At 46.3% G+C, this 17,873-nt stretch overlaps 1 protein-coding gene across 1 annotated transcript in view; it reads right to left on the reverse strand.

Moving 5' to 3' along the window:
* The window catches only part of DCTN2 (dynactin subunit 2), a 337,558-nt gene that overhangs the window by 85,612 nt on the left and 234,073 nt on the right, over nucleotides 1-17,873 (reverse strand). The gene's annotated exons all lie outside the window — the stretch shown is intronic.

Below are 17,873 nucleotides of genomic sequence, written 5' to 3' on the forward strand. Positions count from 1 at the left end.
GTAAAATCGTATCCGTTGTTTGCGGATGGTGGGAGACAAAGCATAATTCTATATATCCCCCACACAACCGGAAGGTTATAGAGCACTAAAATGTAAATATACATATATGCAGAAAACCTTCTGAAAGGAATAATTCTATTCAGATAATATCGTTCATAGTAAAGACAACATTTGACAATCAAAACATTACAGTATATCATACATAGTCTTATGACCGCAATATAATTTGAGAGACCTTTGAAAAATCTAACCTTAATGAAGAAGATGCTGCAGCACCGCTTCTCCAACTGCTGTATCATCCTGTGAATGCGACTGCAAGCAGTAATGCTTTGTAAAAGTATGGACCCTCTTCCATGTAGCAGCTCGGCAAATGTTCTCCAGCGTGACCCCAGCAAATAAGGCAGTCAACGCAGACATCATTCTGGTGGAATTCTGACTAAAGGTCTGTTAGCCTTTTCGTGACAGAATTGTATTACTGAGGATAACCATCTTAGCAATAGCTGCTTTCGTCACAGCTTGTCCTAGCGTGACCGGTCCATAAGCAATAAATAGCTGGTTTGATTTTCTTATGTCCTTAGTTTTCTGAAGATAGAACTTTAGACATCGTTTCACATCAAGAGAGTGCAGGGCCTTTTCTGCCGGTGTGACAGGGTCCGGGAAAAAAAGTCTTTAACTTTACCGGCTGATTTATATGAAATTGAGATGGTACCTTAGGAATGAACTTTGGATTGGTTCTCAGGGTTACATAGTCCTTAGAGAAATGTAGGAAAGGCTCTGTAATCGTGAAAGCTGGTATCTCACTAACTATCCGGGCTGAAGTGAGAGCTAGTAAAATAGCGACTTTCCAAGTTAGAAACTTTAGTTCAGCTCTGTGAATAGGTTTGAAGGGCCTCCTCAATAATTGGGATAAGACGATATTGAGATCCCATTCAGGAGGTGGAGGTCGAATTGGAGGAAAAGCTCAAAATAAGCCCTTGAGAAATTACTTTATCAATGAGGAAGAGCATAGTGGTGGCTTGTTTGAACTTTTTCTGAATCTGGAGATAGTGGCCAGATGCACTTTTATAGAAGAGAACACCAGACCTGCTTTGGCTAACAACAGCAAGTAAGGAAGTATATCATCAGGTGGTGCCTGGAGCGTATGAATATTATTTGCTTCACACCAACTACAGAATCATCTCCATTTAAAATGGTACGTTCTGATGGTACTCTGAGCACGGGCTTGAGATAGAATCTCTCTGCAGTCTGCGAACATTTTGAGATCCTTAAACTCTAAGAAGTCAGGAGCCAGGCATGCAAGTGAAGCGATTGATGATCCGGGTGTAGAATCTGACCTCCTTCCCTTGTCAACATTGAAATTGTCTGTTTGAGACGAATTGGAGGCTGTTGAGATAGCAGGAGCAGTTCTTGGAATTAGTACTGTCTCGGCCAGCGAGGAGCAATGAGGAGAAGAGTGCAATGTTCCCTCTTCATCTTTTGCAGTATCCTCGGTATTAAAGGAATCGGGGTGAAAGGCGTATGCATAGATTTTGGACCATCTCATGGACCGGGCATTTCCTCTTGACCCCCGTTGAGGAAACCTGCTGGCGTAGTACAGGCATTTGCTGTTCTGTCATGTCGCAAACAGATCCAGAGTTGGCGTGCCCCATGTTGGAAAGATCCTGGTCACCTGATCCTGCTCTAGTTCCCATTCGTGGCAACCTGTGAGAGATCTGCTGAGGTTGTTGGCTAGAGAGTTTTGAACACTCCTCACATGCTCCGCTCTGAGGGTTATGCTGTGTTGTATAACCCACTCCCACATCTCTTGAGCTTCCTGCGAGAGGTAGAGAGATCTCATTCCCCCTTGTTTGTTGATGTAAAACATGCTGGTGGTATTGTCCGTACGCACCAGCACTGAGGAATTTGCAATTCTCAGTAGGAACACCTGCAGAGACAGGAAAATGGCTCTTAACTCCAGACTGTTGATGTGTTTCTGCCGATATTGGCGAGACCATCGCCCTTCAATCTGAAGGTCCTGGAGATGACCTCCCCAACCTTCCATAGAAGCGTCCGTGGTCAGGATAAATGCGGGAATGGTTTGGAGAAACGTGAGGCCCGGTGACAGATTGTTTTCTTTTGACCACCATAGAAGAGCTCGTCTCATTCTGGATGTCACCTTTATGCGATCGTCGAAAGAACCTCCTATTTGTCGCCATTGTCAGTGCAATTCTTCTTGCAGTGGCCTCATCCTGAATCTTGCCAATGGGACTAGACTGATCGCTGACGAGCACATCCCCAGAAGAAGAGCATATGTTAGGACAGAAAGTGACTTTTTTGTTGAGGTTAGTTTTGCCAGATTTTGACGTTTGTTCTGCCGTTCCTGACACAAGAACGCCTTGCACTGTTCGGTGTCCAGTGACGCTCCCAGAAAGGTTAACACCTGGCGGGGCTGCAGTTTAGATTTCTTTGCATTGAGAGTGAGCCCTAGGTTTGAGAATAGACGGAGGGAGCTGTTAACCGCTTGCTTTGCAGCCTGTCTTGATGGTCCCTTGTATACAGAAAACAATATCCCAACTGGTATTATTTTTGGACAAGTAAAAAGGATATCTATACAGTATTATCCATCAAAGAACAAGGAAACTAATTTTGATTTTCATTATGTGCCAGAGGCATCATTTTATCAGCATTTATGCGCAAAATTAGGGCAATTGTAGTTACAGTTGATATCAGCACTGTAATTAATGAAAAGCAAGTGACAGCCCAAAAATGTACAAGGTGCACGAGTGCAAAAAGTGGGTGACACTACGGCGACACAAGTGACAGTGGAATCAGCGTGAACGGCGCAAAGTGTGTCGTGAAAGAAATATATACAGTGATTAAAAACAAAGTGGTTTATCAAACAGTTCAGTTTTGTTTTTACAGTTTTAACAATTTTTTCAAAAACCACTAAGTATAGGGCGCCTAATGTCTTGCTGGAAAGTCGACGGCGTTTCGATCCATATGAGTAAGGATCATCATCAGGACTGAGGGGCTGTAAACAGTGCGTTGAGAAGCTAATTGAAAGCAAAACTGAGGTTCAGGCGGTGGGTGAAGTATCGTGGGACGTCTCAAGGCTAGTTAATTATCGTGCCCGGAGTGTCATCCAAGTGCTTGGAAGCAAGATTAAGGTCAAGGATGTCCGGAGCCGTATGGTCCAATCGGGGTAGAAAGTAGATCTCCGGGTAGGAGAAGGGACGAGTCGAATGGTTCTGTACTCGAGGAATGGAACGATGTCCAGGGGTTGCTGTAATAATCGAAACCTCGGTTAGGGTGGAGTGCAGATCTCGGGGTGGGAGGTGGATTGAGGCGAATGAATCTGTCCTCGGGGAATTAGGACGGGCGAGTGAAACGCTGTCCGGGAAGGAGTGAGAACCGCGTTTCACTCGCTTCCCGGACAGCGTTTCACTTGCCCGTCCTAGCCTTGAGACGTCCGACGATACTGCACCCACCGCCTGAACCTCCGTTTTGCTTTCAATTAGTTTCTCAAAGCACTGTTTACAGCCCCTCAGTCCTGATGATGATCCTTACTCATATGGATCGAAACACCGTCGACTTTCCAGCAAGACATTAGGCGCCCTTTACTTAGTGGTTTTTGAAAAAATTGTTAAAACTGTAAAAACAAAACTGAACTGTTTGATAAACCACTTTGTTTTTAATCACTGTATATATTTCTTTCACTACACACTTTGCGCCGTTCACGCTGCTTCCACTGTCACTTGTGTCGCCGTAGTGTCACCCACTTTTTGCACTCGTGCACCTTGTACATTTTTGGGCTGTCACTTGTTATTCATTAATTACAGTGCTGATATCAACTGCAACTACAATTGCACTAATTTTGCGCATAAATGCTGATAAAATGATGCCTCGGGCACATAATGAAAATCAAAATGAGTTTCCTTGTTCTTTGATGGATAATACTGTATAGATATCCTTTTTACTTGTCCAAAAATAATACCAGTTGGGATATTGTTTTCTGTATATATATCTCTCTACCCCAATACCAACAAGGTTGAAAGGGTTTTCACTCCTGTTCATAATACTTGATGGTCCCTTGAGCAGCCAGTCGTCGAGGTATGGGAAGACTTTTATTCCCTGCGACCTCAGAGCTGCAGAAACTGGGGCTAAACATTTTGCAAATATTCTTGGTGCCGATTACAGACTGAATGGGAGCACCTTGAATTGAAAGTGGACACCAGCCACTGTGAATCGCAGGTGTTTGGGGTGTATAGGGATGTGGAAGTAAGCGTCTTCCAGGTCCAGAGAAGCCATGAAATCTCCTTCGTTGAGACAATTGAGAACATCTGTCAATGTCACCATGCAAAAAAAACTGTCTCTTCAGGAATTTATTGAGTTTGCGCAGATCCAAAATCGGGCGCCACTCTCCCGACTTCTTTTTTATGAGGAAGAAGCGAGAGTAGAATCCTTTTCCTTTTTGCGAGATGGGAAACATTCTCTATCGCATTCTTGCGAAACATGTTTAAGGCTTCTTTGAACAGTAAGTGAAGACGAGGGGGACCCCTGGGCGGGGTTGTAAGTGCTTTCTTTAAGAACTCCAGAGTGTGCCCTTTTTTTTTTACTAGGTCCGCCATTGCTGGTAAAAGGCGGAGATCTTCGCGCCCGCAGGGAGGGGAGGATGTTGGACTGGCGTCCGGCAGAGCTCATTGACGTTTGTTGGAATCTCGTCCCTGATTATTCGTTCTTCGTCTTCCTCCCTGACGAGAGAAATTACTGGAGGTAGATTGTCTGTATGAAGATTGGTACTGCCTGTTCTGTTGATTGTGGTAATTTCCCCTGGAAGAAAAACCACGACCCCTTGCTCTTCTAAAAGAGCCTCTCTTATATTGCAGGGTACAAAGTGATTTGGCGGTGTCGGTATCCATCTTGATTGCAAGTAAGGCGTCGTCTATGTGCTTACCGAAGAGTGAAACCCCGTCGTAAGCCATATCCTGGAACTTAGTCTGCACTTCCGGTCTGAAGGAGGTAGCTCTGAGCCAGCCCTGTCGTCTGAGGACTGCCGCGCCTGCTGTCTAAAGTTAGTGTTTGCGATGTCTAGTGCGCAGTTTATTATTTCTGATGCCGTCCTCTCTCCTTCCAGCACAATTTTACGTGCTTCCTGTTGACTATCTTCTGGTATTAAATCTATCAATTCCGATAGATCCGACCACATCTGCCGGTCATAGCGGGCAAGGATTGCCAAGGAATTCGCTGCTTTAAAGGAAGCTGCAGCATTGGTGGAGAACTTTTTTCCTAAAAGATCCAATCTCCTGCCCTCCTTGTCCGGTGGGGTTGAGATTGGAGTGGATGGATTTTTGGACCTCGGTTGAGCAGCTTGAGATATAACAGAGTTTGGACGTGGATGGCCCACCATACAAGATGGAGTGTCTGGCGGTGCTCTATATTTTTTCTCAATACGAGGAAGAACTGCAGGAATAGAAGCGGGGTCTTCATAATGTTAAGACCTTCCTTCCAAATAAAATCTATAATGGGTATAGCCCTGGTGATCTTCCTATATCCCTCTTTGAAGACATGTAAAAAGCAGTCAGACTGCTCAATAGTAACTGGCAGTTGAAATCTTGTAGCAGCCCTTTGCATAATATTATGAAGCCGCCAATGTCCTCCGGTGGGGAATCCGAGGGTTGCGGCAAAGGAGGTGAAGGCATGGGGATTATGTATTCATCCCAAGGATCTGCAGGTGTGTTGTCGTTAGGCAACTCGCCTTCCTCTCTTCCATCTTCATCCGAAGTGGAAGTATCCGGATTGTCTAGTGGTGTAGGGTCCACAGTGTGTCTTGGTCAAGTCAAGTCAAGTTAAAAATTTGTATAGCGCACTACTCACTCAGAGGGTCTCAAGGCGCTGTTGTTTTCTGAAGGAGAGGTGGTTCTGTGTAAGGCGGAGGTGGGTGGGGAGAGAGTTCCAGGTTTTGGCCGCTAAGTAGGAGAAGGATCTTCCTCCCATGGGGGCTCTTCGGATGCGTGGAATCGCGGCAAGGGCTTGATTGGACGATTGTAGTTGGCGGGTGGGGGTGTAAAAGGTCAGGCGCGTGTTGAGGTATTTGGGTCCCTGGTCGTGGAGGGCTTTGTGTGCATGGGTGAGGAGACGGAACGTTATTCTCTTGTTGACTGGGAGCCAGTGAAGGTCTCTCAGGTGACCGGATATGTGATTGTGGCGGGGTATGTCTAGGATGAGTCGGGCGGAGGCGTTCTGGAGTTTATTCTGTAATTTGGCTGTGGTTCCGGCGTAGAGGGTGTTTCCGTAGTCCAGTCGGCTTGTGACAAGTGCTTGGGGGACCGTCTTTCTTGTTTCGGTGGGGATCCAGCGGAAGATCTTTCTGAGCATACGTAAGATGTTAAAGAATGATGATGAGACGGCGTTGACTTGTCTGGTCATCGAGAGGGAGGAGCCTACAATGAATCCCAGGCATGGTCCGTTGGTTTGGGTGCGCTGCCCAGGGCCGGTGGCCACCATGAGTCGTCCCATGCGGAGGGGGATGATCCTAGGATGAGGACTTCCGTCTTGTCAGAAGTCAGTTTTAAGCGGCTGTTCTTCATCCACTCGGCAACGTCTTTCATCCCTTCGTATAGGTTAGTTTTAGCGGTGTTTGGCTCTTTGGTGAGGGAGAGGATCAGCTGGGTGTCGTCCGTGTAGGAGAGGATGCTGAGGTTGTGCTGGCGTGCGATGGATGTGAGGGGGCTCATGTAGACGTTGAAGAGGGTGGGGCTGAGCGATGATCCTTGTGGTACGCCGCAGATGACTTCGGTGGCCTCTGACCTGAAAGGGGGGAGGCGGACTCTCTGGGTTCTTCCAGCGAGAGACGAGATGATCCAGTCCAGTGCTTTTCCTTGTATCCCGACGTTTCTGAGGCGTTGTACAAGGGTGCTATGACAGACCGTGTCAAACGCTGCGGAGAGGTCCAGGAGGATGAGGGCAGCTGTTTTCCCGTTGTCGAGAAGTGTTCGGATGTAGTCTGTGGCTGCGATGAGGGCGGTACCGGTGCTGTGTTTGGCTCGGAAGCCGGACTGTGAGAGGTCGAGGGAGCCGTTAGATTCGAGGAAGGCTGCGAGCTGATTGTTGACGGTCTTCTCTATGACCTTGGCAGGGAAAGGGAGGAGCAAGATGGGGCGGTAGTTCTTAAGTTCAGTCGGGTCTGCTGTGGGTTTCTTCAGTAGAGCACTGAGTTCGGCATGTTTCCAGCTTTCTGGGAAGATAGCGGTGTTGAGGGAGCAGTTGATGATATCCCGGAGATGGGGTGCGATGATGGAGTCGGCCTTGTTGAAGATGTGGTGGGGGCATGGGTCGGTTGGTGATCCGGAGTGAATGGAGTTCATCAAGCGGATGGTGTCTTCGGTGCTGATTGGGTCTCAGGCGCCAAGGGTGGTGGTGGGGGGCTTCAGTTCGGTGTAGGTGAGGGGGGTGGACTGGTCGCCAAAGCTGTTATGTATGTCAGCGATTCTGCTGTCGAAGAATGAGGCTAGAGAATTGCAGAGGTCTTTAGAGGGAGTGATGTCGTTAGAGCCGGCGCTGGGATTGGTTAGCTCTTTGACTATGCTGAAGAGTTCCTTGCTGTTGTGGGCGTTGCTGTCGAGTCGATCCTTGAATGCTAATTTTTTGGTGGATCGGATCAACGGGTGGTGTTTGCGGGTGGCGTCCTTGAGGGCGGTCATGTTGTCTGTGGTTGGGTTTTTTCGCCAGGCTTTCTCGAGGGTGCGGCAGTTCTTTTTGGAGTTCTTGAGGTTGTCATTGAACCAGGAGGCTTTTTTGCTACCTGGTTTGTTGTGATGGTTTTTCAAGGGTGCTAATTCGTCGGCGCAGTGGGTGATCCATTGTGCGAGATTGATCGCTGCTTGGTTTGGGTCCGATGGTTTGGCGGGAAGGTTTTGGTTTAGCGATGTGGTGAGCAGGTTGGTGGTAATTTTGTTCCAGTTTCTGCGTGGGACTTGTTGTGGGTGGTGGTGGGTTGTGGTCTTTCTGAAGTTGAAGTGGATGCAGCTGTGGTCCGTCCAATGGAGTCCTGTGGCATGAATGAAGGAGATGTGTTTGCTGGAGGAGAAGATTGGGTCGAGCGTGTGTCCGGCATGGTGGGTGGGGGTGTTTACCAGTTGTATGAGTCCTAGATTGGCAAGGTTGTCCAGCAGGGTGGTGGTGTTGCTGTCGTTATTCTTTTCCAGGTGGAAGTTGAGGTCCCCTAGGAGAATGTAGTCCTCGGAGGGGAGGGCGTGTGGGCTGATAAAGTCAGTGATCTCTTCGCTGAATTGTGTGCGGGGTCCTGGTGGTCTGTAGATGAGGGTGCCTCTTAGTGTGGTCTTGGGGTCGGTGTGTATCTGGAAGTGGAGGTGTTCGGCGGCGGTGAAGGTGTCTTCGGAGCTGGTTGTGAGGCGGATGGTGTTCTTGTGGACGATGGCGATGCCTCCTCCTGTTCGGTTGATGCGGTCCTTTCAGATAATCTTGTAGCCGTCCGGGATGGCTATGGCGATGTTGGGCGCTGATGCGGTATTCATCCAGGTTTCTGTAAGAAAGGCGACGTCCGGCGTTGTGGTGTGCAGTAGGTTCCATAGTTCAATGGCGTGCCTGTGGACCGAGCGGGTGTTTAGCAGGATGCATTTCAGGTGGTTATTGTCGGAGCTCTGTTTGGCGTCAGTGGGCGTAGTGTAGGTCTTGATGCAGCAGAACTTGCAGGATTGACAGGTGAAGGGTCCATGGGTGCGTCCTGGGGCGGAGGCCTGGGTACTTCTACTGGTACCGGAGGCACAGCTGGCGTGGACGGTGTAGGCGGGAATCTTTGGCGATAGTCTGCCAACATGGCCTGTAAGTCCTGGATCAAAGAAGGAGGGAGATGACTTGTCTCCTCCGAACGTGAAGGTCTGTATGATTGTCTATAGCAAGGTGTAGACAAATCTTCCTGATAGAAATGCTCTTGCATATCGTCGTCTTCATCTTCTTCCTGACATTTGATCTGCAATTCTGACGGATGACGTGCAATCCCAAAGGGACCTTCTTCGTCTTCATCAATCTCATCCGATTCCTCCCCTACATGCGTTTCCAAAATGTGAGTGGCAGAAGCGGGGAAATATTAGGAGTAGTCCTGCCTCTGATAGGTCTTCAACTGAAAATGAGGATTGCACTCTTGCAGGTGGCGTCTTGTTGAGAAGATACGCTGAAAGCGTCTGGCTCATTGATGGGATTGCCGTAGACTAGCTTGTCAACGACGGACTCGTCGTCGAGGGTGATGTCGACGGGGCTGGCATCGATGGAATCTTCGTCGACGTGACCGCCGTCGACGGGGCTGACTTCGACAGGACTGTCGTCGACGGGCTTTTCGTCGATGACGTCGATGGGGCTTTCGTCGACGACTTCGTTGACGATCGCGTCGTCGGAACAGTCGTCGACGATGTTTTAGAGGAAATAGAAGAAATGTCCTTAGCCCCAGAAGATTTCTTTGAGGAAACCTTCGCTGACACAATAGGTGAGGTGATAGAAGAAGTAGACACCGTAGCAGAAGAGCTTGAGGTGTAGGTCACAGATACCGTGTGAGAAGACACCAGAGCAACAGTTTTTGCCTGGGCTGTATTCACAATTTTTTGTTGAAGATCCTGAGGTTGGAGTTGATGGAGATCCAAGGGGAGGAGACTACTACCTCCTTGCGGGTTCTGTAACTCTATGAGAGGATTTGTGATGTTTTTCCTCTCAGGAGAAGAGCTATCTTTGGATTTGGCTCTTTTGCTTGAAGTAGAAGCTCTGTCCTCATCATCTGAAGATTATTTTAGCCATAAAAGAACCCTTGCCTCCCTGTCCCTGATAGTTTTGGCAGGAAAGGTGCGGCAAATCCTGCATTCCTTCACAATGTGAGAGGGATGCAGACAGTAGATGCAGTCAGAGTGCTAATCATCCACATGGACCCTCTTTTTATCACAGGTCCTGCAGGCCTTAAAAAGGGTTTTCTTTTCAGACATTCTGAAGGAACAAGTAGAAAACTGAGTAGGCACTCAGGGAGACTCCCTTCCACACGACGTGCGGTGAAAATCTCAGGAGAACTGCCTTAGCTGGGAAGGGTTCTAGAAGGTGCTGACAGCCGATTGGTTGGAACTTCTTTTTCAGTTCTTTTTATATAATGAGGCAGATAGGCTGCTAAGTTTTGAGCCTTGTTGGGCCTATAGTCTTTCAGCCTACTACAAATAATTTTCTAAGGCATTGCTATTGTATATATTATTACCGTGGGACTCCTGCCTCGGCGACGGGGAATGATTCAGGCATGTGAATCTATGAAAGATACCCCAATACTGGATAAATTCTTTCTACCCAGTCATCCCTTTCAGAAAAAGGATTAAAGCCCAGGATGTGACAGTTAGAATATGAAGAGCACTGCTTTTGGCATGCTTTCAGGAATCTGATTTTGTTTGTTTAAGTGCATGGTGTATTAATATGGATGAAAAGCACCATGAGAATACTGCTCAATAACATTTTCATAGTCAACATCTGGCTGTGTATATCGCCTGCTCAGACTCTAAGGACCACAGTGGGCGAGGGTATACTGAAGAACCTCTTTCATTCTTGAGAAAACCTCAGCTGTTTTCACAGACAAGTACTCCCTGCTATTTCATTCAAAGGTAATCTGTAAAAAATCTATATAGGAATGAAAACAAAAAGTAGCAGTAGTAATCCAGAGTTGATAGCTTTCTTAAAATCCTATGCAACTCACCCACCTTCACATCAACGCTTATGACCATGTACATGCATGAAAGTCGTTTATGGTCTCTTACTTCGCTCTGTCTCAAGAATCCAAAATGGATAAAAAGGCATTGCCTTTGTAGCTTTTAAGGCATCAGGTGATGACTTTACACTAGTTCTCTATCATTTATATTCTCTCCGAATCTGCAAACAGTCGAAAATCTCCAATGCTTTGCAGAATACTTGGAAAACCATTTTAAGGTCATATTTTGCAATAACATGCTAGATAGAGGCCATATTTTCTAATTTTTGTTTTAAAGAACAAGTCACTTACCTTCAGTAGCCATCTTTCTTGTGGATATCCTACTAACCGCAGATTCCTCAACTTGTGAGTTTACTTAGGCACCAGACTAGATCGAGAAAATTTAAAAGCAGTGTCCTCCACGCTGGTAGGTAGAGCTGTGCTACTGCGTGTCAACATCATTATGCTCCAAAAGTGTTTTCAAAGCTGGATTAAACACCACACTGGCATCAGTTTCTGTCAAAGTCCTCTGCACCCTCAGACGCAGAGTCCATTAGCAAACTGAACAAACACCAGTGTGCCGATTCCTAGAAAGGGATCTTTTTAGATGAAATAGACCATACCACAAAACAGGTAGGTGAAAGGGCAGTAAAGAATCTGAAGTTAGAGTATTGACCACAAAGAGCATTATTGAATGTAAATAATTTGTTTGCCTGATGCACTTCTAAACACAGATTCCTCACCTTGTGAACAGATACCTACTTACTTAATTTAGTTTTGTATTTCATTTGCGCCGTTTCATTGTTTTATCTGTTTTCTACTGCCAACAAAATTGCTTAAACCTACCTGATCACGGTGACAGCACTCGGCGCCCTGCAGTCTCCCCGTTCCAACCCCAGTCATTAGCGAACTGTTTGATGTGGAGGGAGACTACGGGGGACAGCCTTTCTTTTCAGAGTGCCTCACTTCCTGCTAGGGCCATTGACAGCCGCCATCTTGGAGAGGTTAGCGTTAAAGTTTTTCACCCAATTAGCCAGCCAGATCACTACAAAGGCGGCAAATGCCGCGAGCGCTCTAAGACAGACACAGAGAACAGGTTGCACTGTAGGCGGAATGCTTACGCGAATACCTACGGGTAATTTTACTTATTTAATTAAATTTTGTACTTCATTTGCGCTGTTTCATTGTTTTATCTGTTTTCTAGTGCAACCAAACAAAAATCGCTTAAACCTACCTGATCACGGTGACAGCACTCGCCGCCCTGCTTTCTCCCCGTTCCACCGCCAGTCATTAGTGGACTGTTTGATGTGGAGGGAGACTACGGGGGACAGCCTTTCTTTCAGAGTGCCTCGCTTCCTGCTAGGGTCATTGACAGCTGCCGTTAGCGGTATAGTTTTTCATCCAATTAGCCAGCCAGATTACTACAAAGGCAACAAATGGCGCGAACACGCAGCGGATGCGCGCAGCGGGCGCACCGCTGGCGCGCCAAAGGCAAGCCCGTCTCCGCCTCGACCGGGCCCAGGGCCTGTCCCCCTGGCCGTCAAAACATAACTCCAAGTCGAATAGTTTTATCCTACTCCAGCTCCCAGCTACTCGACTTAAACAATACTGTCAATAATCATCACTGCCTCCTCTTTAAAGAGGATGCTTTATGCAATAGGAAACTTTCCAAATGTCCCAACTGCAGGTTCTCCATAGAACAAACAAGGGTTTTACGCTCTTCTAGCATACACACCTCCCTAATTAAACCAGACACTATCAATTTGCACTTACAAATGTCCGCTCCCTTCCTAAACATAAGCTCGAAATACGAGATTTTCTCATCAATCAGAACTTGGATTTCCTATTCCTTACTGAAACCTGGGGGGATTCATCCTCGGGCCCTGATTTTTGCATAGCCACACTGGAAGGCTGCTGTGTACTTAGACAGGATAGGACATTAAAGAAAGGTGGAGGTTTAGCAATCATTTATCGTGATAAATACACAATCAAAACCGAAACCTTTAACTCCCCAGTCTGTAAAGCATTAACCTTTTCTATCATACTTTCAAACAATTAAACCTTTAAAGGAACCTTATTATATCGACCACCAAGCTCGCAAACTGATTTTCTTGCAGAACTCCATACTTTATTAGAATCAATAGCAGGAATATCAGATTATACTATCCTAGGAGATTTCAACTTTCATTTAGAATCTCCCAGTGACAAGGAATCTTCCTCCCTCATTAATGACCTCCTATCATTAGGCCTAAATCAGCTAGTTACTTCACTCACAGGGCAGGACACACAGTGGATGGTCTCTTTACCAATAATCCCAACATCTCCTTACTGTCGGTTACCCCTTTGATCTGGACTGACCATTCTGCAATTACCTGCACCATTCAGACTAAGAAATCCAACACTAGGGATATGGGTTCCGACACACCTAAATACATTTGTGTATGGAATAACATTGATATTCAGCTTTTGCAAACATCTCTCTCCTCTCGCCATTATACTCCTTCAGAAGACCCTGAAATAGCATCTAATAACTACTCTATCTGGTTAGACGACACCTTCTCTATGCTAATACCATCCAAAAAGGTCTCTACGAACCGAAGGGTTTATTCCGCACCTTGGTTCTCAGAGGAGTTAAGACTTGAGATACAACATTGCAGGTACAACGTTGCAGGAACTTAGAGAGACATTGGCGCAAAGACTATAATAACAATGCCAAAACATTATATAAAGAGGCAATGACAAAATATAAACATCTGATTACCTTGGAAAAAAGTAAATACTACCTAACCCAAATTGAATCTGCCCAAAACTCCACCAAGGAACTATTTCAAGTGGTAACTAAACTTTCCACACCTCCAACAAGTTCGACTATGGAAGCATCGCAAGATTTATGCAACTCTCTTGCTAATTTCTTTAAAGAGAAGGTCACTCCTATCTACTCAAATTTCGTCACCCAGGCTAACTCAGATCCGCTTACCCTCTATAATTCAACTAAGACCTCCCTCTCCACCGTATTCTCTGAATTTGCTAAGGTCCCTCCCGAGCAAGTACGTGAGCTTGTTCGATCTATTAAATCTGGTTCCCCTCTGGATCCCTCTCCCCCCTCCATTCTCAAATTGATTCCGGATCCTATCGCCAATATCCTTGCAGACATATGTAATTCAATGTTCAGCACTGGTGTTTATCCTTCAGTATGGAAAAAGGCCATCATTAAACCCAACCTTGATTCGCTAGAACCAAAAAATTACAGACCTATAGCTTGTCTTCCATTTCCATCAAAGATCATTGAAAAATTAATGAATAGGCAACTAGCTCAATTCATCGACAATAATAAGCTGCTCGATGATACTCAATTCGGGTTCAGGAAGGGTCATAGGACTGAGACAGCCCTCATCAAGGCCTCGGACGAGATCAGAATGATCTTGGATAGAGTTGGAGCGGCTGTCCTTATCCTGTTCGATTTGTCTGCGGTTTTTGACACGGTCGATCATACCATCTTGATCGACCGTGTCGCTGCCATTAGCATTGAACAAAAAGCCAGGGTTTTACTAACATCATTTCTTGCCAACCGCACAGAGTCAGCCAAGCTGGGTGAATTTTACTCCCCGGTGTTTTCCCTCCCATGTGGAGTGCCTCAGGAATCTTCCCTAAGTCCAACCTTATTCAATATCTATGTGTCGGACTTGGCAAGGACCATCAAAAACTCATGGGATGAGGTTAACATCGTATGCCGACAACACCCAACTTGTGCTGGCAGTCCAAAATGATGGATTAGAAGTGGCAGCTAATTTTCAAGAGGGCATGCGAGACATCAGCCTCTGGATGTCACGCAACTGCTTGAAGTTAAATTCCGACAAAACGGAAGTAATGACCTTCTGTAGCTTTTCCCCAAACTGGTCCCCAACTTGGTGGCCAACTGAGATGGGAGCCCCTCCGCAGCCTGTCACTAAGGTTAGGAATCTGGGAGTGATGTTTGACAACAAGCTCTCTTTTATCCACCATGTAAATGCGATTGTCTCATCATTTTTTTTCGCCCTCAAAATGATTAAGAAACTTCTCCCTTTCCTTCCTCTGAGCGCAGGAAAAACTCTCATGTGTACATTGGTCTTATCCAAAATCGATTACTGCAATGGCCTCCTTCTAAATGCCCAGGAGAAAGTTTTGAACAAATTGCAGTCAGCCCAAAACCCAGCAGCCAGAATATTGTCAGCCCAAGTTCAAATCAATTTCCCCTGTAATACGCCAGCTCCATTGGTTGTCAATCAGGAATCAAATTAAATTCAAAGCACTATGTATTGCATACAGGGCAATAAACAACTCCGGCCCTGCGTTCTTAAGAAAATCATTATGCCTGTACACCCCTAAAAGACCACTGCGTTCCTCCTCAAACAGACTCCTAACTGTCTTACGGACAAAGAAATCATCATGTGGAGACAGATGTTTCTCAGTTGCCACGGCCAAATTGTGGAACACCTTGCCCCCTTACATCAAGGCCAGCCCCTCCCTTCTTACTTTCAGGAAGCTAGTAAAAACATGGCTTTTCAACCAGAAATAATTATCCCATCAGCTTTGCTTTCTGTCTTTCAGCGTCGAGACACCTTCGGGTATTTGCGCGCTATATAAATTGCACAAATAAATAAATAAATAAATAAATATCAGAGCAGCACCTCCATATGTGGTGGGTTTCTGGAATGGTTTAGTCTAAAAAGTTCTGCACGATTGAGCAAGTAAAATGCCTATCTCAAGAGACCAGAATGTTGAGGCAGAAGTACTTTGTGAAAATGTGCACTGTTTCGTACCTAGCTGCCTGACATATATCCAGGACAAGCAGGCTGCGTGACCACGCAGTGGTAGTAGACTTGGACCTGGTAGAGTGGGCCCTTAAGCATTCCAGAGGTTGTTTCTCAGCCAACGCATACCAGATCTTAATGCAGATGCCTAGCCATCGAAATATAATCTGTGAAGCCAAGAAGGGCAAGGCAGTGCACAAACAGAAATCCACAAAGAGCTGATCGTCCACCCAATGTTGGGGTCTAAATGACAGAGTCTCTTTTTCAAAGGATTAGGCAGAACAAAAAATGGCAGAAGCATGATGGCTTGTCCAACATGTAAAGGTGCTACTACCTTATGTAAAAACACATCTCAAGTCCTTAATGCCATTTTGTCTGGAAAAACATTGGTATATAAAAGTGGGACCGAAAAGGCCTGAAGTTCACTCACTCAGTGTGCAGATGTTATGGCAACCAGGAAGACCCTTTTTAGAGCGAGTAAGTGCAGTGGCCAAGTATGCATTTGTTTAAGAGGGGTACGTATTAATAATGTGTGAGCTACATTTAAGTCCCACTGTGGCATCACAAAGGGGTTCGGTAGAAATGTACTGTAAAACATTTTAAAAATACATCACAACCAGTGATTTAAATAGGGACGGTTGGTCCTGTAAATGTGACTAGGCCGAAAGGGCCAACATGCAACCTTTAACTGGGCCCAGAACAAAACCTCGCTGGGCCAACACAAAGGAAACATCAAATCGGACAGTTTTGACGAGTACCAACTGGCAGGGACCCCACCAAACCACAAAGTTGACCCAGCACTCTGCATATGTAGATTTCACTGAAGCGTGACTGGTTGCCAAAATGGCATCAACGATCTAGGAAGGAAGATCAAATGGGATTAAATGTCACTGCTCAATCTCCACATATGGAGGTGCATGTTACGCAGGCTCGGGTGCAAGACTCTGCCCAACTGCTGAGACAGGAGGTTCTCCGAAAGTGGCTGTATGGTTGGAGGATGGATCCTCAAGCCCAGAAGTTCTGGATACCATGCATTTATAGTTCAATCCAGAGTCACTAGAATATCTAGGGATTGGTTGTTCCTGATCTTCTTCAGAACTCGGGTCAGGATAGGAAGCAGCAGGAAGGCATATAGGAGTCTCATGCTTTACACTCTAGATGGAATGAATCCCCAAGAGAGCTGTCTTGGGAATTCCAACATACAAAAGTGTTAACTTGCATATACTCAGCAGAGAAAGTAGAGGGAACAGTAGCCAGACCCTACTTCCGATGCTAGCACTGGGTCTATAGATCCTTTGGCCAAAAGAGCCCGCACTTCCACGCAAAAACACAGACATGAGGTACACTGAGAAGTGTAGGTGCCAGGTGCAGTGGGTCGAAAAGGAATGGCAGGCCGTGTGACAACCTGCAGTACCAATTTGTCAGATGTAATGTGTTGCCACTCATGCAGGAAAGTGGCTTATCCTGCCCCCCACCAGATGGCTGTGAGCTAGTAAGGATGCATTAAAGAAATTGGAGGTTGCAGCAGGACAGTGGGTTGAGTGCTGCGTCCAGTGGCCAGGTAGATGTCTGTTCAGCCCACAGGCCTAGCCTCAAAGGGGCTGGGAAGCCTGTTTTGCGGGTAGTGGGGCCTGACATTGCCAATTAGTCAAGCCCATGTTAAATCCCAGAAAAGGGCACTATAGTTAGGACAGACTGCCTAACAGGTGCTGAATATCCCAAAGAGTGTGCCATAGGTTGGTCTCCTTAAAATGCGCCAAGGCTGAATACGCGTTCTCACCAAACAGACGGGAGCAAATCAGGGGCTGTTCATGAAGTTTGGGAAGCCAATGGACCTCATCCATGTGTGGCATTGAGGCACCATGCTGGTTTCCAAAGCCCTAGCCATACAGTCTGTGGTGTCCAGGCAAGAGCTGAGACAAATGTGGCTGCATCCCAACCATCATAAAAGGTTTGCGCTAAAGAAGGCTGTAAATCTTCTGGGAGCACAGGTAAAACACAGCGCCCCATAGTAAGTGGGTATAACAAGTTTGCAAACAAGTTGCACTGACAGACCTCAAGGTGAGGCTTGCTGAGAAGAATATATGCTTTCCAAATGAGTCTACTCATTTTGACTCCCTGTCAGGGGGCGTAGTTGAACAGGTGTTTGTGTTCACTAGTCTAGTATACAGCTGTAACACAAAAATGTCAGGTGTTGGCTGCTCAGTTAGTAGTCCGAGTATCCGAGAGCAGGTCTATGGCAGTGGACGTCAGTTGGCTGACTGGGGGACGAGAACATGGTTTAGGCCAAGCGCTCAGCACGGTGTCAGAGAGGGCTTCAGTAAAGGTCAAAAGAGGCTTGGTCAGTGCCTGTTCAGACTCTATGACCTCTGTTAATGCAT

The sequence above is a fragment of the Lissotriton vulgaris genome, chromosome 1_1 (assembly GCF_964263255.1).
Source record: "Lissotriton vulgaris chromosome 1_1, aLisVul1.2, whole genome shotgun sequence".
NCBI lineage: Eukaryota > Metazoa > Chordata > Amphibia > Caudata > Salamandridae > Lissotriton > Lissotriton vulgaris.